The 21,931-nt window shown below is 48.5% G+C and overlaps 1 pseudogene; it reads right to left on the minus strand.

Annotated features, from left to right (window-relative positions):
* Window positions 1-17,606: 17,606 nt before the first annotated feature.
* LOC143437730 (tubulin alpha-1B chain pseudogene) lies at window positions 17,607-18,943 on the minus strand (annotated as a pseudogene).
* Between the last annotated feature and the right edge of the window lie 2,988 nt (window positions 18,944-21,931).

The following is a 21,931-nucleotide window of genomic DNA, read 5'->3' on the forward strand; positions in this document are numbered from 1 at the left end:
TAATCTCATTAGCCCAGGTTAGATCATGCCTGAGCCAGTGATTACAATGGCAGACGAGGTCTAAGCTATGACCATTCTTCCTGGCTCTACACCTGTTCTCTGTCTTCTACCACATTTGTACAGGAAGGGCCTGGTCAGGAGATCTGGGGTCGGGATGGTGGGTATCTGTTCTTGGGTCCCCCACTATGGGATTCTCGACTGACAGAAGGACAGTCATTAGCCATTCCCTGTCCACTGCTATCCACCTCAGGTAACAGCTAGGCCTGATGGAAGCGACTAGATCGGGAGCTTGGAGACCCTCCCCTCTGCTATGGCAGGCCTTGATGGGCAGGAGCTCACATATGGCAAGCTCTCTATGTGTCAGAGGATGACGTTGAACTCCGGAGACCCTCCTGCCTTCCCCTCCTGGCTGGGCTTGCAGGCAGGTACCACTGTACCTGCTTTATGGAGTGCTGGTTATAGAACCAGGGCCTCGAACATGCGAAGTGAGCATTGTACCCACTGAGACACATCCCTACCTGCGAAGACACTCTTCTCTGACTGCCCGTTGGAGCCCACTGGATTTTCCTTTGGAGAGCCAGACTGAATCAACACATCTTTTTCTTTCTTTATTTGTTTCATTTTTCCCCACAAATAAACCATTTGTAAACTTTAGTGGTGTTTTTGGTTGGTTTTTGAAACAGAGTTTCTCTCTCTGTGTCTCCCTGGCTATAGCGGGTTGGCCTGAGGCTGCTTGTATTCTAGTGCTCCTAATTTTGGCCCCTAAGACCAGTTGGCCCACACGTAGACAGTGACTCTTTACGGAGAGGGAGGGAAGCAAATACAGAAGAAGGGGGGCAAAGGGGAACAGCAAGAGACAAGTGATCAGATACGGGAAAAGGAAAGGGGGCCCCTTAGGGAAGGGGAGGGGGGGTAAAATATCAATATAGACAGCTGAAAGGCCACAAGGACACTATTAGCTATTAAAAAAAAAAAAAAAACCAACACACACACACACAATGCTGCATGCAACTCCATGATGAAGTATACAGTTTTAATAAGCTTTTCTCATCTAAGCTGATAATACTCGTCCACCTAACCGGAAAAAAAAAAAAAAATCCAATACCTGACATAAGACATAAGAAGTCTTCTTTTAAGTTGTGGGTCAGGGCTGTCTAAGAACTTCAAAACAAAACAAAACAAAACAAAACAAAACAAACAAACAAACAAACAAAAAACCCAAAAAACAAAACAACAACAAAAACAAACAAACAAAACCCTGTAGCCTATTGCTGCTGCTCTCCGTTGCCCCCTCCAGAGGTGCAAAGTAAGTCAGTCTCTAATGTGAAAGACATCATGGACTTTAGAACAGGACCCAGAGGCCCCTGAGCTGGAACTGACCTGAACCCCTCCACCCTGAGGACCAGAAGGCGCCATACAAGCTTCCAAAGGAGGCAAGCAACCGTCGGTCCTACCCAGCTAGGATGCAATGAACCACAGCAATGGCCAGCATGACCTGATCACCCTAATGGGTGCAGTCACGGCACACATACCTTGGCAGTGACCAACGGCTCTCTGATGAGACTTAAGACCCACGCAACAAGAGGAAAACCATGCCTAGTACTGGAAACCTAGCCAGCTACTCAGTGCTAGCGAAGTCACAGTTATAAGAGGATCTGCAGCCGCTAATTTACTAAACCAGCATAATCCTGAGCAACACTCTAGAAACATGTACCCTTACACACACAGATAAGCGTAGTCCTCACCCCTCGCCCAGGAAACATCTCTTTTCGACAGACAGAGACCGCAACCAATCAAAACAGAGCAAGGGCGGGGCCCAGTCCCAGTGGATACACATCTACAAAACATTCCGGCACCTGAGGCTCAGGGAACGTTCCAGAAGATAAGGCGGAAAGACTATAAGAAGCAGACAGTCAGGGAGTCTGCTGTGAGACCGTGTCTTTCAGTAATGTCACAAGTATAACCATAAAGTGTTACCAACACAGCTGCTTTACCGTGAGCTGAACCAGGGCGACACCATGGATGTAGTAAATTGGAAAGCCCACATAAACTATAGGCAGCTGAGGAAAGCTGGGAGAGGTGGTCTTCCCCAGGGAAGAGCACACCAAGTGGTTTTCCAATACAAGTGCTCAGCCCCCAAGACATACATCCAGGTAGTATCACAGACTGAACAAGTTATATCTAAAAATACTTACATGCACGCAATAAAACCAAGAACCATGTGTTTGAAGGAGGGCAGGGAGGGCCATATGAGAGGGTTTGGAGGAATGCCGTAATCAAATTATCATCTCAAAAAAATTTACAAATTAAAAAAAAACCCATAAAACAAAATGGGGAACTTGCTCAGGAGGTAAAACATTTGCTACCCAAATGGAAAGATCTGAGAGTTCCAATTCCTAGCACCCACAGAAAGCTGAGGTAGTCACCCAGTGCCCCTCCCCCACCCCAAGGAGACAAGAGGTATGGAGTGAGAAGCCCAGAAACTCACAAGTGAGCTAGCCTGGGGTACACAAATGCCAACAATAGAGAGACCCATAGCAGGCACTGTCATTCATTCATATATATATATATATATATATATATATATATATATCACAATCAAATAAAATTAAAATAAACCACACACACACACACACACACACACACACACACACACAAAATCAGCTGTCTACTTGGTAAAAGTGCTTCGCCTCCTGTTCTGAGTCAGGGAATGAGTTCAGAATCTTCAGGTTTGTTTTCGATAATGATTTTGAAAGAGAAAGTCCCCATCTTGCATGGCCTCATATCCTGAGTTTTCAGCATCCTTCAGTCATGTGGAAACTTCTGGCCGCCGTATTGATCTTGGCGGGCGTATATCATTTGCCTGTAAGTACCCGTGTCTGTTGTAGTTAATATACAATGGATTAATTTAAAATGCATTAGTTTAATAAAAATGCATAAGATAGAATAGAATTGCATTAGCTTCAATAAAAAATTCAATTTCATAAATATTATCTCGTGTTAAAATGCATTGATTTCCAGGAAAATATATGGGTCAGAGGTAATTTACATCAGCTGGGATGGCAACCTGAGTCCTATACACAGGCTATGTTAGCCAAACGTGTCCGTGGATGTAAAAAACCCGTCAGGCCAGAACGGATTCTGACCCTGCCACTATCGCCAGCGTGGCGGGTCCCCTGGTAAGTATGTTCTCCTTGGTAAGTGTGTAGCTCACACAATGCTAAGAAGTAGCACAGTCCGCCTGAAGGAAGGGAGGTGGTGAGCCCAAAGAACATTCTAGAAACCCACGTGAGCGGCTGTGCGGGCATCAGCAGCACCCGCATTCCCTCAGAGGTAGTAGCAAGATTCCAAGCACAAGAGTGGGAGACAACTTCTCCACCTGGCTGGGCAATGATAGGGGCCATCCCCTGACCTTTGTCATCAATGGGCAACAGGCTCTTGGCTATGCCGGGCAAGCTGGAAGGAGGCCTGGGATGAGGGACAAATAGGAACCGGAACCGGAAGTTCAGAGTGAGCTAGGGTTCTGAGGTTCAAGCAGTTTATGGGTTCAAATCCCGAACCTGGCACTTCTCATGTGACCCTAGGCCATCTGGTCACCTTCTCTGTACCTCTTTCTGTGACACCTTGGCAGAATAACCAGATGCTAAGTGCTCTGCGCATGCTGACTGTCCCAGGCCATACAGCTAGCAGGCGGCAGCGCTGAGACTGATGCTCAGGTTCGGGCTGGGATTTACATGGAAAAGGACCTTGTCCTCAGCCATCACCCTGCTCCCAGCAACGGCTCAGCGGCTCGGGGCTGAAGTCTGGCTCAAGTCTTAAGGCAGAATATTTGAATCCTTGCTGCACCACCTCCAGTCTTGGAATCGTGAGGAGAAGCGGTTTGCCACTCTGACTTTTGAGCCTGTGAAATATATTTAAAGGCGGCGTCCTTCTCGAGGCTGTCAGCTTCGGGCTGCTGACACAGAGGCGCCACACAGCACAAGCTGCCAACAATACCCACCTTCGACACTGCTGGGGGACTGCCCGGCTTCTCGGAGCCTTCAATATGCAAATAGGAACCAAGACTCTTCCGGGAGAGATGGCCAGGCACAGGGTCCTCAGGGTCTGGGAAGGGAAGGACCATGGAGATAGCAACTGTGCTTCACCTCCCGAGTCTGCCTCTCCAAGCCTGGCTTCTTACACTGAGAATCTAGCTCTGGTCCTTGTGCAGCAAGCGCCTTACCCACAGAGCCATTTCTCCTCAACGTGGTACTTTCTGAATGCTCACTTAGGAGGTGACCCCTACTTTGTGTATGTCTTGTGTCCCTGGGGATGAGAGTTGATTAGACAACTAGTGGGGTGGGCAGCTCCACAGATGCCATGTTGGGTCCATCCACGCGACAGATTCCTGGTGTCTCTTTGTCCTGTTTCCGGCATTCATACCCCATCTTCTTTGATACTGTGTATCATTGTAAGGCCTGCTGTGTTCTGCCTTTGGAAGGAATAAGGAACCAGTGTAGGGGTGTACGGTGGGAGGGTGGGGTGGTGTGGGAGGGGGGCAACGCAAGATTGTGCCGAGATGAACGTGGGAATTAAAAGAAAACTTTAATATTTATATATTTATTTTTAGTTAGCGTTCTATTTCTGCAAAGAAAAACTGGCGTTTCGTTTATAGTACTGTAAAGCTGCCTGGTCCTATACATCTATTTACAGTGTTTTTTAAAAAATGAGTCCATTTAAAGCTGAGTACAAAATGAGCGATCACTGTGTGGCTGGCTAGCACACATGGCAGTATGCTAGGAAGGGCAGTATCCTGGGCTGTCTCGGAACGATGGATGGAGTAAGGTGTGGTCCATCCAAGCACAGTACAAGTTGTGGAAGGAACCAGAGCTGAGCTATGTGGAAAGGGGAAAGCCTGGGCTCTCTGGGACTGTAGGGCATCGTCTGCAGGGTCTGCGTGGATGGTCTTCCAGGACCTGTGTGGCCTCAGGCAAGTGGGCTGATCTCTCTCTGAGCTTGTCCCCTCAGTGGCAAGATGGAGTCAAAAGCCCATCTTCTACTCCTAAGTCCGTAGGGAGGTTGAAATTGGAACAGATGTAGGTCGGTCATGTGCCATAGTGAAACTGTCGCCAGCTCTCCCTTCCTTCCTTCCTCCCTCCCTTCCTCCTTTCTCTTCCTTCCTTCCTTCCTTTCTTCCTTCCTTCCTTCCTTCCTCCTTTTGTAATTATCCTTTCTTTCACTTGTTTATTTATAACCTCTTTGAGACAGGATCCCACTCTGTTGCCTAGGCTAGCCTAAACTCCTGGGATCAAGGGTTCTCTGGACCTCAGCCTTCCAAGTGCCAGGCACATGGGAGTACACCATTCGGTGGCTCTGAGTTGTAGGTAAGTTTCATGACATGATGGTGATCCTTGCTCGGGTTTCCCATCATCCTTAGCTCCTTCTATAGCCGATTCTGTAACTGATTAATAAACTACACACTATCAGGACCATGTCCAGACCATGTGCTTCTAGAATTTTTCCCAACTCCACAGTGACTCCTAAGCCCTGGAATATTTGTCCAGGGAATCAACAGTAGTAACCTTGTCCTGACACCCACCACCCCAGGATACCCAATCAGATGGCACTTGCTACAGACCCTCATACCCTCCCGGGAGTGGACTAGAGGAGGTTCTAGGCCTTGGTTGTCTTGAGGCTGGTCTGGTTTCTGGTTCCAGCTGCCGGGCAGCCTGCTGTCTCTCTCCTGCCGGCCGAATCAGACCCACAGCCTGAAATAGAGACTCCTGTGGCTGCTGCGCACTTTGTCTGTCCAGACGTTCTCACTTCTCCCATCCGCCACCGGACGCATCGGCTCTGTGAGCTAAAAATACCCCTGACATTTGTGAAGGTCTGTGAGGGCCGGCCAGGCTCATTGCTGAGCAGTTTCTCTGCAAAAGTCATAGAAACATGGTATGTTCCGGGTCACCCTTGGCTCCCCCAACAGCTGGGGAAGGCACTTGACATGTAATACCCCATGTGACTCTCTGTGTATCAGTCCCCTAAGGATGGGATTAGGGTTACACAAAGCCACAGAACAAGCCCATCTAGCAGGACTCGGGGCATGAGAAGCCTCAGGAGCCCCTCTTTCCTGTACATTCACACAGAGGCCGTGTCCTCCAGCAAGAAGGTCAGGTCACACCACAACAACAGGCCATGCCTTGACCTCGAACTTGCAGCCAGCAGAACTGGAAGAAAATACATGTCTACTCCTCCCCACCTGGGCCAAAGACGGGTCACCATGGCAACCCAATACTAGGCATGCCAGACTCCGGGAATGCTGCCCACATATCCATACAACTTGGTACACAGTAGGTGCATAATAAATGCTTTAGAATAATGCCTCATTCTTAGGAATAAGGATTCTGCAGTCAGACATCTGGGGCTGAGATTCTAGCTTCACCCCTGCCTGGGTGATTTCCTGGGCCTCCATTTTCCTATCTATAAAATGAAAGTAGTCATGGTACCCAAGGTACTTGGGTGCTGAGGGCAAATGAGTGGCCATAGCCACACTTTCTGGAGCAGACTTTGACCATGGAGCATACAACTCATGGGTCAGCCATTGTTAGGTAATGTCTGTCTAGCTCCTCGTCAGGAGCCAAGGTTTCCCTGTCAAGAAGCTTCTTCCTCGAGGTGTCAATATGGCTGCCAAGATCTCAAGTTTATATAACAACCATCAGCCTAACTTTGAGTCCTGGCTTTATTCATCTCTGGGACTCCGGAGGTCTTACTAGCCAATCGTACCTAGGTCATGTGTTGATCTCAGAGCCAATCATGGTAGCCAGAGGGATGGCAAGCTCTGATTGGCTGGGCCTGAGTCAATCGTTGTGTGGAGAGGGATGAAAAGTGAAAATGCTGTGGTTGACTGGGCCCGAGTCTGTCTCATGGAACCAAGGTTCATGACGATGTCGTCCAAGGTCTGAGGCTGTGGTGACAGAGGGTGGTGGGTGCAGTTCCCAGACTGGGGAATACGGAAAGCGTAGGTGTCCCCAGGGCATCCTCTGCTCAAGTTTCAATTTTTCTATGGCTTTCTCTGGGCATCACTCAATTGGGGGGGTGGGGTGTGGGGAAGTGCGCGCGTACCCCTACATAGCATTGTTTAAGAACATGTATCAGATCCCTGGTCCCCTAGGCCATCGCGTTGCGGAGCCACACCTCTCCTCTCAGCCTCACAGACCGATCCGCTGAGCCACAGCGCCTCACTCTCCCTACCCCATCTGAGCCCATCAGCTGGGCTTTTCACCACCACCACCACCCCTACCCAGGACATCCACCCTCCTGGAACGCGTGCGAGCACACACACACACACACACACACACACACACACACACACAAGCGACAGACAGACAGACACCCTGCAGGCAGAGTATAGCTCATGCCCTTCTCACTGTAGTTTTGGCCCCAGAATGCAGATCACCTTCATCTGAGAAGAGGGTACCATACCAGAATAAGAAAATCCAAGAAAAAAAACGCACTAAGACCAGAGCAGATGCTATCTGTCTATTACAACCAGGATTGACACCTTACAACCTACCCGCAGGTGGTGTGTACCGAATGCAACCACAGACTGGCCCAGACTGGAGGAGGAGGAGCACCCCCCCCCCAAGGCCCATCATAAATACATATTCAGATAATGCCCAGAATTAATGGGACTCGCGTCCTAATAAATATCACCGGTTAGTGACTGCTGGAGGGAGATACATTTTGGTAAAATACAGCTTTTGTTTGGATGGAGGGTTGGGGTGGGTTTGCACGGGACATAAATCTGCACTGAGAAATATCTTTTGTGAATTCTTGAGTTCTCACGGAGCTCTAAAAACCTAAAGTAGATTCGTATTTACCTTCCGGGGAACACGCGAGTTTATGTTGGGGGAAGAATGAGTGTTAGATCTTTGTCTGTGGAGCTCACATTCTAGAATTCTCTATGAACCTAGTGGCACAGAAGTTGGAGCCCAGAGGGTAAGAAACAGCCCTGGTGGCTGAGTGGGGAGGGTCAGGGAAATGGGGGTCCTGGCAGGACCCTGTGCACAGTGAATGAGCCTGGTGTGAGCAGGAAAGAAGGAGTGTGGCTCCTGCCGGAAGTGGATTGAGAGCCTGCGCTCGGGGGCATAATTGGGGTGGGGTAGAGAGAGGCTCTGAACCCCCGCATTTTCCTGTTAAGGGCAAATTTGCAGAGATTGGGGGAATTGGGAGCTGTGTGGAGTAAACACACCAAGTCTCCAGCTACAACACAGCTGAGCTCTCCAGAACAGGCTTTGATAGTGTCAGCAGGAAGAATTAAAACCCAAGCCCGCTCCGAGTGTCTGCGACACTGGCAAATGAAAAATTGAGCCTGCGGGATTTGTTTGTTTTCTTTTGTTTTCTCTTTCTTTTTTTTTTCTTCCCCCTAGTCACCGAGACTAATAATATCTCATTTTGTTAACTGGAAAAAGATCATTCAAAAAAAACACTGCGTTGTTCATACTAACCATTTCCTTCTGTGGCTTCCTCTTGCCCTCAAGGTCAAATTGAAAGTCTTCAAATGAGTGCCAAACACCTCCAGGCTGCCGGCCGCTGACTCTCCTGCTTTGTTACCCTATGCCCCCTTCAGGGTTGGAATTCCCAGGAGAAGTCAGCCTGCTTTGTCTCTGAGCCTTCAGGCTTGCTGCTCCCTCTGCCTGGAACACTATTTCCACAGCTCTCAGCCAAGTCAGTTTGCATGCAGAACAGTAGAAAAGCTGGTTCCGCATGTATCTCCCTAGATTCCCATTTTCCCTAAAAACAATCTCTTGAACATGAAGAAAAAGCTCAGTGTGCCGTGACTCCACTCTGACAGGTGTGGGGCATCATTGCACATAAGTGTTTCCCAGAAGCCTCCTCTACTCTGGGTCTAAGGTATGACATTGACCCCTCCTGGATCCTGGCACCATCCCTGACTCTAGTTTTAGAGTCACTGTAATTTCCCCCAAGGACCCTCATGACAGTGCTCTCCACTCAGGCCAAAGCCAGTGGCCTCTTAGGTCATGTCACCCTGGCAGTGAGGACCGTGCAGCTCTTCCCAGGAGAGAAAGATGGTGCTCCCTCCTCTCTGTGTCTGATTCAGCCCAGCACTGAGTGCTTGGTTGGTGCCTCCCCTGGGGGCAGGCAGGCATCCTTAATATCATGGTCACCAAATGCTCTGTAAAATCCAAAGCGGACATGAGGTGTCTGCGAAAGCATTCCACTCCCCAAAGGCAACGGAACGTTTGCGGTAAATATTCACGACATCAAGGTTACCATTTTCCACAATGATGGACAAGTACTTTGATGTATCTTCTGAACTTGACCATTGCTCCACTCAGAAGGTATTCAACAAGCAGTAATTACCCTGTTCCTGCCCCTCCCGCTTCCCAGCAGCTGGTAACCCCTGCTCAGCTCTCTGTCTTTCTGGATTTGTCTCTTCTGCACATTTGTCTGTGGCTCACATGACACATGGTGGCCTTTGTGGCTGGTGTCTGCTACTTAGATTTCCAAGTTTATCTGTATGAGTCTCTGTGTTCAGTCTTCCTTTTTGACAGCTGAATACTATTCCATTGTATTGATATACCACAGTTACTTCTACAATCATCTGTGGATGGACCTGTGGGTTGTTTCCAGCTTCTGTCTTCCAACCAACAACACTGCAACCAACACTGGTCAGCAGATATCTACCCTATCCTTATTTCAACCAGTATTACTTTATAATCAGAAATAAAATTGCCAGGTCATGCAAGCTTTCTGCCTCCCACCATGTATTATCCTCACTCTCCAAGTAGAGAAAGTGAGACCTCTGTATTCAGCTACTTGCCTCAGAGTACACAACTAAGTGAAGACTACCCAGGATCTGTTCTCCAGAGTCAGCCCTAAACCTACTGGGAGGGTGAGGAGGGAGAGAGCAGAGAGGGGAGGAGGGAGAAGGGAGAGAGCCTCTTTCTAAAAGCAGTGTTTGTTCCATACTGTTGTTTCTTCCAGAGGGAAGAAACTCTTGGTCATCCCAGATCATCCCATATTTTAACCTGCTGCAAAGTTCTGTAGGGTTTTTTCTTTGTTTGTTTGTTTTTTGTTTTTTCGAGACGGGTTTTTCTGTGTAGCCCTAGCTGTCCTGGAACTCACTCCGTAGACCAGGCTGGCCTCAAACTCAGAAATCCACCTGTCTCTGCCTCCCAAGGCCTGTACCACTACTGCCCTGCCCTGGTTCTGTAGTTTTTGATGCAGGCATCATTGTTCAATAATTCATACAAGGGAGGAAGCCAGTGGTGTCTTAACCAAGAGCACTGTTTAGTACAAAAAAAAAAAACTGAACAAACAAAAAACAAAAACAAACAAACCAAAAAAAAAAAAAAAAAAAAAAAAAGGTGATATTTGAGCCAGCCCCTGTGATTGGCACCAGCCTCTTCCCAGGCCCCGCCAGGCAAAAACAAGGACATCAAACATCGTGAAGTTTTTGTGTGTCTACACTTTTAGCCTCAGAGGGGTCTTCATCAGTGTCTCTCAGCCCAATGTTAGCATGCTTTAGTAGAAGGACATAGCAGGCAGAGCAGCTTCAGGCTGGTCTCCAGTCCATGGTCAGACCATGTCAGCAGGGGCTCCCTGGACCTGACCCCACTCTCCTGTGTCCGTGGTTGTGATTATAAACACCAATCCCAAGAGAGATGAGCTCGAAGAAAAAAATAAACGATGAAGGAAGGTTGCTTGCTGGCTTGCTCTCTGGTGTGTTTAGCTACCTTCTTTATATAGCCCAGGCCTGCCTGCCTAGGGTTGGCACCACCCACAGTGGGCTTAATTGAATCACTAATTCAATTAGTAATTAAGAAAATGCCCCACATACCAATCCAATGGACAGTTTCTCAATAAAGGTCCCTTCTTCCCAGGTGTGTCAAGTTGACAGCTGAATCCAGCTGTGATTTTCTGTCCCTTGTCAGCTTTGACACACAACCACATCATTTTAAGCCATACCCTTTCCTTCCTTGTTTGTCCCCCAGATCATCTTAAAACCACAGCATAAGACACAGTGCACTTTAAAAAGCCCCACAGACTTTAAAATATTCCACCGCTTTACCTTTTTAAAGTCTCTGGCACCGCAGAGACGGCTCAGTGGTTAAGAGCACTTGCTGCTCTTGTAGAAGACCCTGGTTTTATTCTCAGCACCGTGGTTGAATGGCTTACAACCTCAACTCCAGCTCAAGAGGATCAGAGGCCCTCTTCTGGCCCCCCTGGGTACTGCACACATGTGACCTATGCACACACATACACAAATACATCTTTTAAATTTTTTCAATGACTCTCTTAAAAAGTTTTTTTTCTAGATTTTTATTTTATGTGTATGTATGTTTTGTGCTCCTAACCACTGAGCAACCTCTCAGCCCTCAAAGATTCTTTAAGATACCTAGTCTTGGTGCTAGAGAGATGGCTCAGAGCTTAAGAACACTGACTGCTCTTCCAGAGGTCCTGAGTTCAATTCCCAGCAACCACATGGTGGCTCACAACCATCTGTAATGGGATCTGATAACCTCTTCTGGTGTGTCTGAAGACGGCTACAGTATACTCATATATATTAAATAAATCTTTAAAACAAAACAAAATTTTAAAAAACCTACCCTTGTCCTGAAGGAGAAGACACAACCCAAACTGGCCTGACTGGAGGGACTGGGAAGCTCAGCATCCAGAAGTTCTCTGGAATCCCTCTTGGTCCCTTGGTTCCTTTCACCTTCTCATGGTGTCACCACAGGTATCTCTCCAGATGACAGCTTGGGACCCACCTCAGCCTCACCTTCAGAGTAAGCATCCCAGGACTCAGGTCCATTGGGCCAATGTCTGGAACCATCACCAAGCAAGGGACTGAGCCACAGGGCCAGAGGGTAGGAAAGGGATGACTCCTAGAAAGTTCCAGAAAGATTTATACCAAAAGCAGGAGGAGGCACATAGATTGTTATGTGCAAGCAGGAAAGTTCACATGGCAGGAATTCCCATTGGAACCAGCAGGGAGGCTCAGTCCAGAGATAATGAAGTCAAGACTCTGCATAATTTCTCCAGTAATGTTGTACAGGAGACAGAGCTTGTGTGACTGAATAGGCAAGACTCGAGACTGGTCAGAGTGCTCAGGGCTCTAGGAGTTCCAGAGCTGGGGGCAAGGTCCTGGTGACACTATGTTCCATATAATCAATCGAAGCATCAGGGGGTTATAGGGTCACATGAGTCTTTCCAATCTGTTCTTAGACTTGCAACACTGTGTGTGTGTGTGTGTGTGTGTGTGTGTGTGTGTGTGTGTGTGTGTGTGTAGGGCACATGGACTGTGCCAGCAGAGGAACGGGCATAAGACTGGTAAGGTGGGGCATATTCAAACCCTGAAAATCTCAGGTTTGAGAGGGCAGGAGTAGACCTAATTCCCTCCCTGTCTTCATGTCAACATGTCAAGATGCACATAACCATGACCCCAACCAGGTGGTCACAAGTCTTCCCCATGCAAATAGAGCATCACAGCATCTTAGCCTTAGCCAATAGAATGCATTTACCCCACATCCCATCGCACTCCCCAAGGCTCATAGAGTTCCTGTCCACATGGAAGAAAGCACAAATTATTTCACCAAGGATGGTCTGAGACTGGCTATTTTTACTGAGCTGTAACACTTGGGGGAAGGCTCTCCCGCCCATCCCCCCCCACCCCCGCCCCACCAAAGCACTCATTGTTTGACCTTGGACCCACCTGGCCAGGCTCCTGTTGCTTGCAGAGGCTCACATTAGAGCAGTGCTGGCTTTAGACATCCCCAGCACAGCCTTGGCCAAAGGGAACCAGGACCCAGGCCACCTGCCCCACGCTGGCTGTTTGAAGCTTTATTCCTTTTCTAGGAGCTGTAACACTTCCGACATTCCAGATGGGCAGGAGTCCAGCAGACCCTATTCATCCTGAACTCTGCTTCACTCTCCTCAGGCTGGTATACAGCAATGTCTGATGCCCTGAGGGAAGGAGCGGACTTCTGACCCCACCCGTTCTGGATTTCACCCTGTCTTCTCTGAGACGGTGAACTAGCAGCCCGGTCACCCCACCAGGAGAGATAGAACCACAATTTCTCAGACAGGATTTCTCTGTGTAGCCCTGGCTGTCCTGGAACTCACTCGGTAGACCAGGCTGGCTTCAAACTCAGAGATTCATCCACCCCAAGGGCTGGGATTAAAGGCGTGCGCCATCAACGCCAGCTGACCTGTGACACTTTTCAATCTCAGAACTAAGGAGGCAGAGGAAGGCAAATACGCAGTAAGACACTGTCTAATAAAACAAAACTGAAAAAAACAAACCCAGAAACCAATTTATTCTTGATTCCTCCCCAATGGCAAATAGGTGTTGTGAGCTCTTTAAAAAGAAAACAACTCCCCAGTAGACCTTTCTGGAACAGTGGAAATCCCCCAGCCATAGCCCTGCTCCTGAAGCTTGTGAATGTGCCTAACGATACAGAAAAACTGAAGTTTCATTCCATTCGTTTAAAGTTAAATAACCACAGCGGGGGCTGGAGAGGTGACCTAGCGAACACTTGTTTTACCTGTATGAAAACCAGAGATGAAATGACCAGTGACAAACACAAAGCAGAGACATCTGTCACCCCAGTGCTGGGTGGCACCCCAGGAGGATGGCAGCCTAGCTCTGGGTTCAAGGAGAGACCCTGTCTCCGGGGAATAAAGCAGAGAATGACGGAGCAGCGCACCTCCGTCCTCTGCTGGCCTCCTCCGGGTCGCACATTGTGCTAGACAGTTTTGTGTCAACTTGACAAACGTACTCTAGAGTCATGAGGGAGGAAGGAGCCTCAGTTGAGAAAATGTCTTTCTAAGATAGGGCTGTAGCAAACCCATAGGGCATTGTCTTAATTAGTGATTGATGGGGGAGGACCCCGCCCACTGTGGGTGGAGCCATCCCTAGGCTGGTGGTCTTGGGTTCTATAAGAAAGCAGGCTGAGCAAGCCATAGGGAGCAAGCCAGTAAGCAGCACCCCTCCATGGCCTCTGCATCAGCTCCTGCCTCCAGGTTCCTGCCCTGCTTAAGTTCCTGTCCTGATTTTCTTCAGTCATGGACTACAATGTGGAAGTATGAGCCGAATGAACCCTTTCCTCCCCAACTTGCTTTTTGGTCAGGGTGTTTCATTACAGCAATAGAAGCTGTAACCATGACACACACATACACAGTGGAAATATAAAACAGGATCTAAAGAGTTGGCTCGGTGGATAAGAGTACTTGCTGCTCTTCTGTGATATTTAGGTTTGGTTCCCAGCACACACATGTGGACTCAACCATCAGCAACTCCAGTTTCAGAAGATCTGATGCTCTCTTCTGCCCCACCCCCACCCCGCCCGCCACCACACACTTCTGGAGCACAGACATACATGCAGGCGTGACTCCCTCTCCTGCCCCGCTGCTTGGGCATTGAACACATATGGTACACAATCATCCTTGTGGGCAAAACACTCATGCCCATAAAAACACAAAATAGACTTTACAAAGATAAAATTCAGCCGTGACCGTGACTGTGTAGGGCATCTCAGGATGAAAGCTTGCTCTGTGAGTGTCAGCATCACGCAGACACTTACACTTCGGGACTCCTGTAGAAGAAAGAAGCTCTCTGGTCCTTGTCTGGCAAGCAGAGACATTTCCCAAGAGCAGGGGGAGTCTGGGAGTCGGTACTGCTTGGAACATCACTGGGAACTTCAGAGTCCAGGGTCTTCCCTCCTTATCTCTGAAGTGTCTGTGTTTAACATGAAAAGGCGTTTCTAATTAGTAGGTCGGCCCCTCTTGACTTTGATAAAAGCAGAGGAGAAAAGAATTTGATTAACCCAAGATCTTTTCAATTTAGCGAGTTCCACATGACCGAGGCCTACCGCAGCCTCCTAGCTGAGCTGTTGCATCTCAGAATGTTCATTCTTTTGTGCCCGGTGGGTGCTGATGAGGATGGAGGGGTAGAAGGGGCAGGGCTCAGAGCTACCACAGCTACCACAGTCATCTAGATGCTTGACACAGCTGGCCCTCCCAGGAAGCAAAAATGGCAAAGCTTCCCACTATCAAATAAAATCATGTCTTCAGCCCAATATTGGGGCAGAAGGTTCTAGTTAAGCAGGAATAGAGAACTATCTAGAAGGTCAGAGACAGAGAGGGCTTAGTCTATCATAGTCATTGCCTAATATGTGATTTCCTGGTGTCTGCTGTCTTGGCTCTACGTGTGTGTGTGTGTGTGTGTGTGTGTGTGTGTGTGTGTGTGTGTGTGTTGGGGGGGGGAGGGATACAGGTGAGTTCAATGCCTGTGGAAGCCAAAAGAGGCATTTAGATCTCCTGGAGCTTAAGTTACAGGTGGTTGTGAATGGTCTGAAGTGGGACTCGAACTCAGGTCCTCTGTAAGAGCAGCAGGCCCCCCTCACCACTGAAACTTCTTTTCAGGCCACGCCCATATCTTTCATGCAGGTGTCATGGGTGAACTTGGGTCTCTGTGCCTATGTGGCAAACACCTTGCCAGCTAAGCCATTTCTCAGCCCCAATTCTTACCTCATTCACCACAGCACAGGAACCTGTCTCTAAGGATGGCGACTCGGGTGTAAATGACAGTGACCTGTGGGTTCATCAGGGTACCACCAGATGCCCAAGAAAAAAGCTTAGAGTGGAGATCCAAACACAGACATCCCTGAAACTTCCTAAGGAGCTGGTTTGGCCTGTTTCTTGTGCTGGAGTCTCTGGTTCTCCAGGATCCTCTGTGGTCTCCCAGGCAGGACCATGAGCTCAGAAGCCAGGATTGTCAGTCTGTGAGCCGAAGGCTGAGCAGCGAAGCAGACACGGCATCACAGACGCGTGAATTATACATAACCATCTGGGGAGGGTGGCCCAGAGCCAGCCCAGCCTGCGGACATATGGAGTCATATGTTCTTAGTAGCAGAGCCCAATGCTGGCACCTGGCCATCTCTCCTCTACCGTGCCAGGCAACTCCCAGTCCTGAGATGGTGTCCGGAGCTTAAAGCTGGGACACCTGGCTGTGTGGGCTAAGACTCTTGGGGGTCAGGGACTGGGTTGTTTTTCCAAGTTTTCACATCCATCAATAAGCCCTTTTCCTAACTTGGGTGTGGTGACTCAACACCAGTAATCTTGGTACTCGGGAGGCTGAGGCAGGAGGATTGTCATGAGTTTTAGGTCAGCCTAGGTTACATAGTTGGCTATCCTGGGCTGCATAGGAAAACTGCCTTTAAAACAACAACAACAAAAAAATCCACAAAAGCCTCTTTTCTACCCTTCAGTGGTCTTCCCTTGCACACAGAAGAATTTAGATAGAAAATGATAAAACGTTAGGTGTGGGAGGACCTGGACTTAATGAACTCTCTCAGGGCTGACTGGAGACCTGCTCAAGGCCCTTTTCCTGTCTCAGCCTATGCCTCTGTGTGTGTGTGTGTGTGTGTGTGTGTGTGTGTGTGTACATGTGCATGCACAGATTAGAGCCATGGCTTGTCACAGGACATAGATGAAGGCCAGATGACAATTTGCAGGAGACAGCTCTCTCCTTCCACCTTGGGTCCTAGGGATTGAACTCGGGCTCGGGTCCTCAGGCTCAGGAGCAAGTGTCTTTACCAAGTGAACCATCTCGCTGACCCCCGTTGTTTGTTTGTTTGTTTTGTTTTGTTTTTGCTTGTTTTGATTTTTTTCTTTTGTAAGATAAACTCTTATCATACAGTTTAGGTTGACATTAAACTCCTGATCCTCCTGCCTCAACCTCCCAGGTACCATCACAGTCAGCAAAATTTTGGAAAAGAGATTTAAATGTCTTTATTTGGATGTCACAAAATCCCCGTTACCTTTGAATGAGAGAGCATCAGGAAGACAATGAACTGGTGTTCACTGCTAGACACCAAATGGAAGGATTAATATGCTTGGCTATGCCGGGCAGTGGTGGTGCACGCCTTTAATCCCAGCACTTGGGAGGCAGAGGCAGGCGGATTTCTGAGTTCGAGGCCAGCCTGGTCTACAGAGTGAGTTCCAGGACAGCCAGAGCTACACAGCAAAACCCTGTCTCGGAAAAAAAACAAAAAACAAAAAACAAAAAAACAAAAAAAATATGCTTGGCTATATTAAAACAGTATATGTGAGAAGCGGCTCCGCTCTCACCATTACAAGGTGGCGCTTGGCATAGGCATTGCTTGAGAGAAAAGACAACTCCATATATGGAGTTGTATGCGCTGAGAGGTGTGGTTACCCGATCCCCTTACCTCTTGTCATTGAGAGTGGCCAATTAGTAGTGACATCGTGGCAATTGCTGATTGGAACAAGGAAAAGGTTTTAAGGGGATGCACAGGGAGGAGAGAGGAAGAGAAAGAAGAAGCTCGCTGTACAGGGATAGCTGAATAAACCACTTGAAGAAGAACACGGATGCCGTTGCCTTATTCCCCAGGTCGGATGTGGGTAGCAACAAGTATACTTATTTTTTTTTTCTTAAAGCTTTTACTTTGAGACATCACGGAAAACTGAGAGGTATTCATGGAGAAGACATGATCACAGAATGGAAACACACAGAAGTATCAATGCCTGCGGCTAATGCCGGAGCTGGAGTTTGACATGATACAGGGGCTGGAGGAACGGACTTAGTATTCCTCTCCTTCCTCACCCTCGCCTTCCACAGAATCCACACCAACCTCCTCATAATCCTTCTCCAGGGCAGCCATGGCCTCACGGGCCTCAGAGAACTCCCCCTCCTCCATGCCCTCACCCACATACCAGTGCACAAAGGCACGCTTGGCATACATCAGATCAAGTTTGTGATCTAGGCGGGCCCAGGCCTCAGCAATGGCTGTGGTGTTGCTCAGCATGCACACAGCTCTCTGGACCTTGGCCAGGTCACCACCAGGTACCACAGTGGGATGCTGGTAATTAATGCCAACCTTGAAGCCAGTGGGACACCAGTTCACTCTTGATGGTGGCAATGGCAGCATTGACATCTTTGGGAACCACATCACCACAGTACAGCAGGGAGCAAGCCATGTATTTACCATGGCGAGGGTCACATTTCACCATCTGGTTGGTTGGCTCAAAGCAGGCATTGGTGATCTCTGCTACAGAAAGCTGCTCATGGTAGGCTTTCTCAGCAGAGATGACAGGGGCATAAGTGGCCAGAGGGAAGTGGATGCGAGGGTAGGGTACCAGGTTGGTCTGGAATCCTGTCAGACCAACATTCAGGGCCCCATCAAATCTGAGGGAAGCAGTGACGGAAGATGCAATCTGGTGAATAAGGTGGTTAAGGTTAGTGTAGGTTGGGCGCTCAATGTCAAGGTTTCTACGACAGATGTCATAGATGGCCTCATTGTCTACCATGAAGGCACAATCAGAATGCTCCCGGGGTGGTGTGGGTGGTGAGGATGGAATTGTAGGGCTCAACCACAGCAGTGGAAAACTGGGGAGCTGGGTAGATGGAGAATTCCAGCTTGGACTTCTTTCCATAATCAACAGAGAGCCGCTCCATCAGCAGGGAGGTGAACCCAGAGCCAGTTCTCCCGCCAAAGCTGTGGAAAACCAAGAAGTCCTGGAGACCCATGCACCGGTCAGCCAGCTTGCGAATCCTGTCCAAGACAAGGTCAATGTTCTTGCCAATGGTGTAGTGGCCATGGGTACAGTCACTGGCAGCATCTTCCTTGCCAGTGATGAGCTACTCAGGGTTGAAGAGCTGGCGGTAGGTGCCAGTGCAAACTTTATCAATAACTGGGTTCCAGGTCTACAAACACTGCCCGGGACACATGCTCGCCAGCTCCTGTCTTACTGAAGGAGTTGAAGGAGTCATCTCTTCCCCCCAATGGTCTTGTCACTTGGCATCTGGCCATCAGGCTGGATGCCATGTTCCAGGCAGTAGAGCTCCCAGCAGGCATTGCCAATCTGGACACCAGCCTGGCCAACGTGGATAGAGATGCACTCACGCATGATAGCTATGGGTTAGGTGGGAGTGATTGAAGCAGATGCTGGGTCCCAGTTACCGGTCCTGACAACTAAGAGTCGAGGTAAGTGATGCAATCTATACTTTTTATAAAAGCAGGTCTTAGTTAGGGTTTTACTGCTGCGAACAGACTCTATGACCAAGGCAACTCATAAGGATGATATTTAATTGGGGTTTAATTGAGGTTAATACAGGTTCAGAGGTTCAGTCCGTTATCATCAAGGCAGGAGCATGGCAGCATCCAGGCAGGCATGGTGCAGGAGGAGCTGAGAGTTCTACATCTTCATCTGAAGGCTGCTAGCACAATACTGGCTTCCATGCAGCTAGGATGAGGGTCTTAAAGCCAACAAGGCCACACCTACTCCAACAAGGCCACACCTACTCCAACAAGGCCACACCTACTCCAACAAGGCCACACCTACTCCAACAGGGCCATACTTTCTAATGGTGAGACTCCCTGGGCAGAGCATATACAAAAGATCACAAGGACATTACTAACTTTAGGGAAAAACAAAATGTAGCAATAAGGGAGACCAGCTCCAGCTGCAAGGTTCAGGTCCTGAGACAGGGAAGGGGCAACGGGCCCAGAGGAAGTCATTGACCACCTGTTGACTTTCAAGCCAGTGGCCCCCAAATAGCTCAAGCTGTCTTTATCTCTACGGTCACAATCCTGCTCACCTGGGCAGTGACATCATTGGCTACCTTACTAAAAGAAATCATGACATCAGCATTATAAAAGCTCCATCATTACAAAAGGGACCCAAATAGTTTCCCTTCCTCCTTCCCACCTCCCTCAATCATCCCCTAACCTGATTTTGCGCTACAGAGCACAATTTCAGGAAGCCCAAAATAAATGTCTAGCCAGGCATGTCCTGTAGACATGAGCACATACCCAGCTGGCTGCAGATGGCGACACAGTTACGCAAGGTGGGAGGCAGATTAAACATGTGTGTGTCTAAGTCCCATCATCAGATAGCTCCCCTGTCATGATACTTTTTAAAATTGAAGACAGAGGCACACTCACTGTACCAAGCAACCTTTCCTGATAGGCACCTGTTAATTCCTGATCCCATCTTTCCAAGAACCATGTTTAAGTCTCTATTGACCAGACATAGCTTCCCTATCCCCTAAGTCTCCCTTGATCAGACAGAGCTTCCTCGGAATAATTATGCAAGCAGGACCCGCTGCTAGCCACAGCTGCTGCAGGCTTACTCAGTGTGACGGCAGCTGCTTCTCTAAGGGACATGATTACAAGTCCCAAAATACCCAGGACCAAGGGTCACATCTGAAGCATCGATACAGGCAGAAAGAGGAGAGGAGATGTTTTACCCCTCGAAAGAGTATTGAGAAAAAACGGAATCACCCACAGGGCTTTCAGCCTGCGTGATCCCGGCCTTGCCAGTGTGTGTACGACAAACTGAAAGTGAATTCTGCTGTGAGTACCGACGGTGGAGGGGCAAACATGGAGAGCCGAAGCACACCCGATCTAGGTGATAAGCGTAGAGACCACCACATTCACCACAGATGATTGCCAAGAGTGAAGGGGTTTCCATGGGCCCTGCCACAGCAGAGTCCCATCAGTGAGGCAGATGCCGCATGGCCACACATTTTAGGGACCTGCCACAGGCTGCATCGCCCAACCCTACTTCTGAATCTTACGCCAAGGAAGCAAGTGTATTGCAGTTAAACAGACGGATATTGGTTCGTGGTTACCAACTGAAGTTCATAATTGATCAGATTTCCAGTTTCCCCTAATTTTCCTTTTCTGTTTCGGGATCAAATCCCAGAAGTGTACCTGATAGTTCACTGTCCCCTCGGCCTCCTCCTGGCTGTGGGGTTCTCCAATTTTGTTTTGGGCGACCTTGTGAGTTTCTGGTTGTTTTGTGTTTTGAGACTGAGTCTCCCTCTGCAGCCCAGCCTGGCCTCAAACTTGCAAACCTCCTGCCTCCACCTCCTGAGTGCTGGGATGACAGGCCTGTGCCACCATACCCAGCCTAAATTAAAACTTTAAACAGGCTGGTGTTTGGCAGTGTCTCAGGTACTGTCTGGCTTGTATAGGGCTCCCCTCAAATGCTTTCAAACACTTTGTGTTTTGACATCTGTAAGTTAAGATACTAGTGCAGTTGCCCCAAAGTGACTCACTGGGGGCAGACACAGCAACAGTGACACGGGATAAAGTGGAAATTTCTGGATTCTTTTGGAGATTCAGTTGTGTCTTGTGATGTTTTTCTGGAAGCTGTCTTATGAGAGGATGTTTCGCTGAAGCAGACACGTGAGAGGACACGTGATGTTTGGAAAGAGTATTAGTAGAACCCCACAGACAGTGAACAAGGCTCTTACATTGGTTCACCTAGCAACTCTTCAGTGATCTCTGATCTTTGCTTGTTGAGACTTCATAGAGAGAAGCTCACCAAAGAACTTCTTGTGGCTGCTTCCATGGACACACACAGATTCAGCAGAGCCTCGCAGTTTCTTCTGGATTGAGCTGTTGCTACTGATTCATGTTTGATGAGGGGTTTTTTTTGGGGAGGGGGGTATTTATTTATTTATTTATTTTATGCACATGAGTACACTGTAGCTGTCTTCAGACACACCAGAAGAGGGCATCAGACCCCATTACAGATGGTTGTAAGCCACCATGTGGTTGCTGGGAATTGAACTCAGGCCCTCTGGAAGAGCAGTCAGTGCTCTTAGCCACTGAGCCATCTCTCCATCCCCTGCTTGATGTTTTGGATTAGACTACGGATATCCTGACAACACAGACTGGAATCTCCCCCAAAGAACTACTTCTAAACAACTCCACGACCCCTGTTTCCAATCAACCTTTCTTTTCCCCTACCTCTGATAGGTTGGCTAGAGGGGAGATTAAAAACATTTAAGAACCTTAAATAAAACAGGCTTGAAAAAAAAAAAAAACAAAACCATAAGCCTACAGGTGGTGCTCAACCTGACTTAGGCATAATGGGCAACTCTGCTTCTAATGTA

Source organism: Arvicanthis niloticus, chromosome 24 (genome assembly GCF_011762505.2).
Source record: "Arvicanthis niloticus isolate mArvNil1 chromosome 24, mArvNil1.pat.X, whole genome shotgun sequence".
NCBI lineage: Eukaryota > Metazoa > Chordata > Mammalia > Rodentia > Muridae > Arvicanthis > Arvicanthis niloticus.